Source organism: Rutidosis leptorrhynchoides, chromosome 5, assembly GCF_046630445.1.
Source record: "Rutidosis leptorrhynchoides isolate AG116_Rl617_1_P2 chromosome 5, CSIRO_AGI_Rlap_v1, whole genome shotgun sequence".
Lineage (NCBI taxonomy): Eukaryota > Viridiplantae > Streptophyta > Magnoliopsida > Asterales > Asteraceae > Rutidosis > Rutidosis leptorrhynchoides.
The window spans coordinates 238171063-238180430 of NC_092337.1; the positions used below are offsets into that span (position 1 = coordinate 238171063).

The window sequence follows — 9368 nt, forward strand, 5'->3', positions numbered from 1 at the left end:
ACTTAGTGCTAGAACAAACACTGATTCTCGAAATTATATTTCATCCGTAGACGGTAGCGAACCGTCAAGGATGAGGGTTGTCAACCCATATGGCCATATAACATAAGTTCTCGCTTACACCCGGCAAGTGTAATTAATGATAATCGAATTGAGGATTTTGTTCTAAACTCGTATGTAGAATGTTTGTTTTCCCGTTCTTGTGTTCACTTAGTTCAAAAGAATCGTTTATGTTTTCTCATCCCAATATAAGTTCAAAAAGAGTAAAAGTGGGACTATGATCTCACCTTGAGTGCACGAGTAGTAAAGTACTTCAACAAGTAAACGTGTGCAAAGAACAATGCTAGTCTTGACCTAAACAATAGGTTGTATCAATAACGGTAAACACGATAGGTCAAAGATGTTCAATTAGTCCTATGGCTCAATACGACTCGATTAATATAGCATGTGAAGCAAATTGTCAAGTTTCATGCAAGATACAAGTACAAAAGCATGTTAGGAAGATTGCATAATTAATTGGTTAAGTTTGACAAAAAGTCAAACTTTGGTCGGTCAAAGTCAACGAAAGTCAACACGTTCGGGTCGGGTTTCGGACAAATTTTCTATGCTAGTTATTCATATATAAGCGTGTTAGGACAAGTTGCATGCGAATTGGAAGTCTAAAACATGGCAAACATTTCACGTGAAACGGACATTGGAGACAGAAGCTGGGCACGGCTTATGCCGCGCCGCGGCCAGGCCTGTCGCGCCGCGACAATGGCCGTGGCCTGGTCCCAGGCCTGTTTCACTTGTTCAAGACTTGGTCAATTTTCAAACAAACGCAAAACTCAAACCGTAAACAACTAGAAGACGTATCTTATACCGTTGGAAAGCTCTTTTGACAAGGAACACAACTAAACATGTTTCACCAAACAAAAACATCATTTATAATAGCCGAAAACTCATCAAGTGATCATTAAACGTTCATTTTTAAGGTTTCAAGTTCTTCAAATGCAATTTGAGTTTCGGGAAACCAATTCACACATATAATATGCCGTTTTGAAGGCAATGAAACATACATTACAACTAAACACTAATAATTAACATTCCATGGCATTCAAGCATCCAAAAATTCATGTCAAGAACTATCAAACCCTAGTCAAACATCACAAAATCAATATTCATGTTTTTGAAGTTTTCTTAATCAACCTACGCATCAAAACGAAGCTAGTGATACTAGTAACACAATTAAAACATGCACTTTAACAATCTAACAACATTAACTCATCCAAAATCAAGGATTAAGCACACCCATTTCAAGTTCATGCTAGTTACTCCAAAAATAACAAATCGAGCAAACCAAACATATATTCATGTTAGACTCGAGCCATAGACACTAACTAACACCATTTCAAATCAAAAACACGAATTTAGAGAAATCTAGAGTTTTAGAAATGTTACCCAAACGAGATGAAGTTGGTATCAAATTGTAGAGGATGAAGAGAGGATTCCAAATATGTAATCGGATTTGTTGTGAGCTTCCAAGATTGAATTTAGATGATGAATGAATGGAATGGGTTTGTGTGTGTGTTCTTGAGATGGAGAGAAAAGGGATGAGGGAGATGATGGAATGGATGAAATGGGTTGACTAGTTGACCTAGTCAACTAGTTTGCCCATTTGGCAACTCCGGTCCCTCGAGTTTCAAAGCGGGTGCGGGATTTAACCGATCGAATATTTTATTAACGAGAGATGTTATAATTAAATGACGGAATTATTATGAACGTTAGTCAACGGAAACTACGAATTTAAATAACAAAAGATATTATTTAAAAGAAAAAGACGGTGTTAAAAATAAATTTAACGGAAAAACGCGGGATGTTACAATATATATATATATATATATATATATATATATATATATATATATATATATATATATATATATATATATATATATATATATATATATATATATATATATATATATATATATTATAAACTTCAAATGAATGCAACAAAATCAAAGTTCATTTGTAACTTTGTATTACTTGTCCACATTCTTTAACAACACAAGACTTCATCATGGCTTCTTCAACTTTGATTATGAAACGGTCCGAATCAGTAGTCGATACCATGCCAGAAGCATTGAGACAGAGTCGTTATCATATGAAAAAATGCTTCTTGAAGTACGTCGAAAAGGGAAAACGAATGATGAAACTCCATCATTTGATGCAAGAAATGGAAAGTGTCATTGAAGACAAGAACGAAAAGGATCAGGTCTTGGAAGGCTTACTTGGCTACATTTTGTGCACAACTCAGGTATATATATACACACTATCATGTATGCATAAATTGCACATATATGTATTGGTTGACTCTTAATGTAAATTAACAGGAAGCAGCTGTTGTTCCGCCTTATGTCGCCTTTGCTATAAGGCCAAATCCTGGGTTTTGGGAGTATGTTAAAGTCAACTCTAATGATCTGTCGATTGATGGGATCATTGCTACAGATTACTTGAAGTTCAAGGAAACGATCATTGATGAGAGATGGTATTAAACCTATTATGAACTTATGATTAAGGTTTCATAATAAATTTTTTTATAAAATCTTATACAAGCTTTTAATGATGTTTAAATCTTTCAGGGCTAACGATGAAAATGCGTTGGAGATTGACTTTGGATCAATGGACTTCAAATTGCCTACAATGAGCTTATCTTCTTCGATAGGAAATGTAGTTAACTTTGCGTCAAAGTTCATTACTTCTAAGCTTTATTCTCAACCTGGCACTCAACAGTTGCTTGTTGATTACTTACTTTCACTAAATCATCAAGGCGAAGTATGAAATGATTTAATATGAATATCTACAAATTATTTACTTAATTTTGTAACCCTTCACAACTAATTGTGCAGAAACTTATGATAAATGATACACTAAATACAATTTCAAAGCTTCAAGGGGCTCTAATAGTAGCTCAAGCTGCAGTTTCATCATTGCCAAACGATACGCCATATCAAAGCTTCGAGCTTAGGTATAACAATATACTATCATTGTATATCTATATCTATATGTATAATTGTACTTGAGTTTCTGGTTGCTTAATGAAAACCATGATTTATTTAGGTTTAACCAATGGGGTCTAGAGAAGGGATGGGGAGATAATGCAGAAAGGGTCGGGGAAACCATTCGGTATCTATTGGAGGTTCTTCAAGCACCCGATCCCGTAAACCTGGAAAAATTCTTTAGCAGGGTTCCGAGCATATACAATGTCGTATTGTTTTCAATTCATAGGTATTTTGGTCAATCTAATGTTCTTGGGCTGCCCGATACTAGCGGGCAAGTAGTTTATGTTTTGGATCAAGTTGTTGCTTTGGAAGAGGAATTGCTCCTTAGGATTAAGCAGCAAGGTCTCAACTACAAGCCTTAAATTCTTGTGGTAAGATAAAATAAATACTTTCATTTATTTATCCTTTTAGATTGACTCATAAAATTATATATTAAAATTATAAATTATAAATTATAAATTGTGTTCGAATCAGGTGACTCGACTTCTTCCTGATGCCAAGGGGACCAAGTGTAACCAGGTACTGGAACTAGTTCTTAATACAAAACATTTACACATCAATTTTCACACACTCGACTTCCCTCCCTCCCTTCTTGGCCGTCGATCTCCATCACCACTACCACCATCAATTTTCAATTTTTAGAGCAAACCTTGAACACGAAAGTTGCAATTCTCGATCTCTTCTACGCGTTGGTATAATTCTTTTAGCAATCTAAGGTGTAATTGCATAAACACTAATTCTTAAAATCTGATTTTTATAAGATTTCATAGTTATGTTGTCAATTGCTCAAGTCTATACGCGTACAATTAATCGTTATCGTTATTTTGATTGTTTGATGCGCTAGGGTTTAAAAATGAATTTGTATTTACTTGATCAGAAAAATTAAGTTTTTCAAATGTTAATTATTACACTTTAATCAGATTCCTTGCGAAAAACTATTGAGTTTAGGCTTTGGATTCGCTTGATTTCGTTTCCGTATGATTAAGTTATGTCAATTTGAATTATCGTTGTGTTTTTGTTGCTTGGTCAGAAATCTGGAATTGATAGACAACGAATTGGCATGTGAGACTTATACCACTGGAAATATAATTTAAAAAAACTCAATTTAGACTAGGATATCATGTCGTTTGCTTATGTATAGCCCGAGATATGCTTGAATTAGTGTAAAAGTAGTTTTATACAGCACTTGCATAAAAATAACCTTGTATGATAAAATGTGTTAACTTCTGTGATTAAAGATTTGCATATTTGAAAAGTATACAAAAAGTAATTCATCTTTCATGTAGATATCATAGGCTAATTGTATCTAGATCTTCGGATAATCGCGTGCGAATGTGACTAACTAAATGAGAATCGAATCTGCAAATTGCACACGGTTTTGTACTCTGTGGATTATGTGAATTGCATGAGCATGTATGCTTCTGTAAAATGAAACTTAGCATGATATGTGACTTATTGTTAGTTTATGTTAATCTCTGAAACCTTATGCATTGGGCACAATAGAGCCATACCTTATGTGAATTCTGATTTGAGCTAAAAACTAAATGTTCAACCTACACGAAGAAACTGTACAAATTGGCTAAACAAAAGTTGCTATATTTTTTATATGTGTTACTTTGATTTGTCCTTGAACTATGGCCACTGGTCTTGTATCAATTGCATGTTCCTAACTCCGGTTATAGCCAAAATGAAATCAGTGCGCGGTCAGAAACTGACTTGGCAAACCCCAAATGTATCCCTTCTGATTCTGGACTTTTAATTGTCGTATGAGTCCCTGGCTGGACTTTTTGGAATCTATTTTAAGTATATTTATGATTTGGAGTTTGTCATGTTTACTTGAATTTTGTACTATGAGATAATGTGCTAAGTATGCTATGTGTTCATGAACTTTGTGAATAACGATAAACTGAAATTGTGAAAATGATCATTCATGACCTAAAACGTATTGTTTGACTTAGGTTTGACATGTTGACCAATATTGTACATGAACCTACTGATATTGACTTTAGTTGACTACTTTGACCAAGTTTGACATTCGGTTTGACTTCGGTTGACTTTGTTTGACTTGCATGAATTACTTGACTATATGTTGACTTTTACTTTAAAACGCGTCGAGTCGAGCAATAAGACAACGTACACTATGAAACCACACTTATTTAAGATACATATATTGACCAACCTACATACGTATACTTAGGTTGCATTACTCTGCTATAAATCGTGCAAGTTAATTGTTCACTTTTCAATCCGAGCTTTATTCAAAGGTGAGTCTACAGTCCCGCTTTTTACATGTTTTTAGGGATGAGAATACACACTGTTATATTTACATTTTCAAATAATTTGTATTGACATGAGTACTACACATATGCATATTGAGTTTGTTCAAAAAGCCTCTAGCTTGAATACTTTTAATACCATCGGTGTAAGCACAATTTAGATGGACGGATCCGTTAGGTTGACAACCTCACCCGCTATAAAAAGTGTGGTGCGTTTACTTTGAACATTAAATACATTTGAACAAGTGCATAACATTTTACGAGGTAAGGCGGGTATAGTGGCTTCTATACTCGGGTCATTGCTAGTATTCAGGTGCTCAGATTATGCAAACGATAGAATCTCGTGGTCAAGGAAACTAAAATATTTTTCTGATAACTGTTTTTCAGATACTGTTACATTATTTTAAACATGTAGATTCACCAACATTATTTGTTGACCTGTTTTTGCGTGTTGTTATTCTTAGGTCCTTAAGAGGTATGCTTCCGCTGTGTTTGCTACATGACTGGCCGTGGAGTCAGCATTTGATTTTAAAGAACATTATTTACTTTTGCATTTAAAACTTTTATACTGTTTAAATACTGTTGGCTTGTGGTTACGATCACAATAGTATTTCTATTTTGGGATTATTGACTTATGTTTTTGAAAGTTAATTTTTAAATAAAATTAATGCGATTGCTTTAAACGTCTCATATAGAGGGCGTAACTGTTAACTGTGGGACCTAAATTAACACCCCGTCAGATGGTAATTTAGCGGGGTGTTATAGTTGGTATCAGAGCTAACGGTTCGTAGGGAAACTAGGACTTGCATTAGGGTGTCTGATTTAGTCATTAGGACACCTTGATGAGTCTAGACTACGATCGGGACTTAGTCATTACATGAGTACTTTGTGACTAACGTGATTTACTTGACTAATCTGTTTCGTTGTGTTCTTGTACTATGAGTTAGATGTCACAGGATTCAGGAAGCAGTGACAGCGAATCCAGTGTGGTTGAGGTGAATGCTCCTGCCCCAGCACCAGCACCAGCACCTACTCCGCATCAGATACCTAACCATCCCGTGAACCTTTATGCATTGGATTTGGTTCATACTAACCGTAAAAGGGATATTGTTGATCGTGTTAACGCTTTGAGCGATATTTCTCGGACATATCCGCACCCCGATGATCTTTATAGGTTGGAGGAAAGAGTCACAGGTATAAATACTTATACGTACGAGGCTGAAGCAAGGTTCGTTGAAATGGCGGGATTGATAGCAGCCTTGACTGCCAGGGTTGCTGCGTTGGAGGCGGAACGTAATAGGCCGAGGAATGATAGACCTGCCTCCTGTACCCGACAGAAGAGGAACTGAAGGGTCGTTGACCATGAGCTTCTTTTCCTTTTTCAACCGCCATACTTTCTTTAATTGATTATATAAAACTTACCGGGTGTTATAAACCGGGCTACTAGCACATTATGTTTATTGTTTGGGTTACTACTTTGGAATTTGGTTTATCACTCTTGGATTTTATTTATATCAATGGTGGATTATGCTATTAATAACTATTATCTTCTATTGCATGCGGTATTATCCTATATTTAGTAACTTTATATGACCGTAATACTTGTGTTATGTTATACTACTACTATTTCCATTAATGCTACTACTTAGTGTTACTACCACTACTATCACTACATAACACTAGTACCACTACTACTACCACTAGTGTTACTACTATCACTACTTACACTACTTCTCACTACTAGCGAATCTTTTCGTACTATTATTTACTAGTCTTCAACACTCGTTGCTAGTATATTTTTAATAACTCTGTTTTTCATTGATCTTACTTCGATGTATCGTTTGTGTAGAAGGAGACCATGTTTACTACAGAAATGCTCGAGGCTCAAGTTGAAGAACTCGTTAACCAATGTGTGATGGAAGCTCTTATAGCTGCAGGTTTTGATTTCACAATTGAGAAATACTGTCCCAGACGAAAGCGGATAAGGTGGGAAAATGAACTTCTGAACTTAAAGGTCATTGGAACTGACATTACTAGTTACACTAACCGATTCTGGGAGCTATCGTTGCTTTAACCACATTTGGTCCCATCAGCGGAAAGAGCAATCGAGAGGTACATGTCGGGATTGCCGATGGAAGTGTTTGATTTTGTCCTTTCACATCAACCAAAGACAATACTCGGAGTCATCAACATGGCGATTAACAGGATGAAGCAAGTTAGTCGGTTGGAAGGAAAAGAGATGCCTTTTACAGGAAATGAAGTTAATGGGAAAAGGAAACGAAGTGAGAATATTGTTGGAAGTCTCGCACAGAACCGAGGTGAGAAGCAAGAGATGCCCCGTAACTTCGAGAAAGGATCTTCATCCAACACGAATTACAAGGGAAAACTACCATTGTGCGGAAAATGTGGAAAGCACCACCATAGGGGATGCAAAATGCTGGTTTGCATCAAGTGTCAAAAGAAAGGTCACCTGGCCCCAGATTGTAAGGTCAACACCAATAAAAATAGGTGTTTTATGTATGGCGAAGCAGGCCATTACGCGAAGGACTGCCCGAGAAAGAGGAAAGATGGATCCACTTAGGGAACTGTAACCACCCATCACCCCGGTGGGACATGCAATGGCATTAACTCAGTTAAAGGTACGTTCTAGCCCAGATATTTTAATGTTTATGTTTTGTTTGATACTGGAGCTGATAGAAGTTTTATATCTAAGGATATTTGTCACCATGTTAAGAAACCTATTTCTTCCTTAGATAACGTGTATTCCATAGAACTAGGAAATGGTAACTTGATGAGAGCTGATAAGATTTATCGTGATTGTACCTTGATGTTAGAGGGTAAGCCTTTAAGCATTGATGTGATACCTATTAAACTGGGAAGTTTTGACCTCGTGGTTGGAATGGACTGGTTAGCTGATAACAAAGTCGAGGTGGTCTATGACCTAAAGGCTATTCGTATTCATATTGCTGACGGTGAACCTATGATGATTTATGGTGAAAAGAATGATTCACAATTATATCTCATTAACTGCTTGAAAGTCCAGAAGTATGTGAGAAAGGGATGTATCGCGTTCTTGGCTCATGTAAGCCAAATAGTACCAGAAGGAAGGAGACCCGAAGACGTTCCTGTAGTTAAGGAATTTCTTGAAGTTTTTTCGGAGGAATTACCTGGTCTCCCACCGCATCGAGAAGTTGAGTTTCAGATAGACTTAGTGCCAGGAGCGGCACCGGTGGCTCGCGCACCGTACAGACTCGCACCCCCAGAACTCCAGGAGTTGTCTAGTCAATTGCAAGAGTTGTTAGACAAGGGATTTATTCGACCGAGTTCTTCGCCTTGGGGAGCTCCGGTCCTGTTTGTTAAGAAGAAGGATGGGTCGATGAGATTGTGCATCGATTACAGAGAATTGAACAAGCTGACAATCAAGAATCGGTATCCGCTACCGAGGATTGATGACTTATTTGATCAGCTGCAGGGATCCAGTTGTTATTCGAAGATTGATTTGAGATCTGGGTATCACCAATTGAGAGTCAAAGAAGCTGATGTCTCGAAGACAGCGTTTCGAACACGTTATGGGCATTATGAGTTTACAGTAATGTCGTTTGGTTTGACGAATGCACCAGCAGTGTTCATGGACCTCATGAACCGTGTGTGTAAGCCATACCTATATAAATTCGTCATCGTGTTCATTGATGATATATTGGTGTACTCCAAGAACAGAGAAGAGCACGAGCAGCATCTACGTTCGATATTGACTATGCTTAGAAAAGCGCAGTTGTATGCAAAGTTCTCTAAGTGTGACTTTTGGTTACCAGAAGTACAATTTCTTAGCCATGTTGTAGGGGCCAATGGAATACAGGTCGATCCAGCAAAGATTGAGTCGGTTAAGAATTGGGAAACTCCAAAGACGCCAATGCAGATTAGGCAATTTTTGGGTCTAGCTGGTTACTACAGGAGATTCATTGAAGGATTCTCTAAGATCGCCCGACCATTAACCGCATTAACTCATAAGGGCAAGAAGTTTGAGTGGTCAGAACCGCAAGACACTTCATTT

General features: G+C 36.9%; 1 pseudogene; it reads left to right on the forward strand.

Moving 5' to 3' along the window:
* Positions 1 to 2059: 2059 nt before the first annotated feature.
* LOC139849311 (sucrose synthase 5-like) lies at positions 2060 to 7391 on the forward strand (annotated as a pseudogene).
* The last annotated feature ends 1977 nt before the right edge of the window (positions 7392 to 9368 follow it).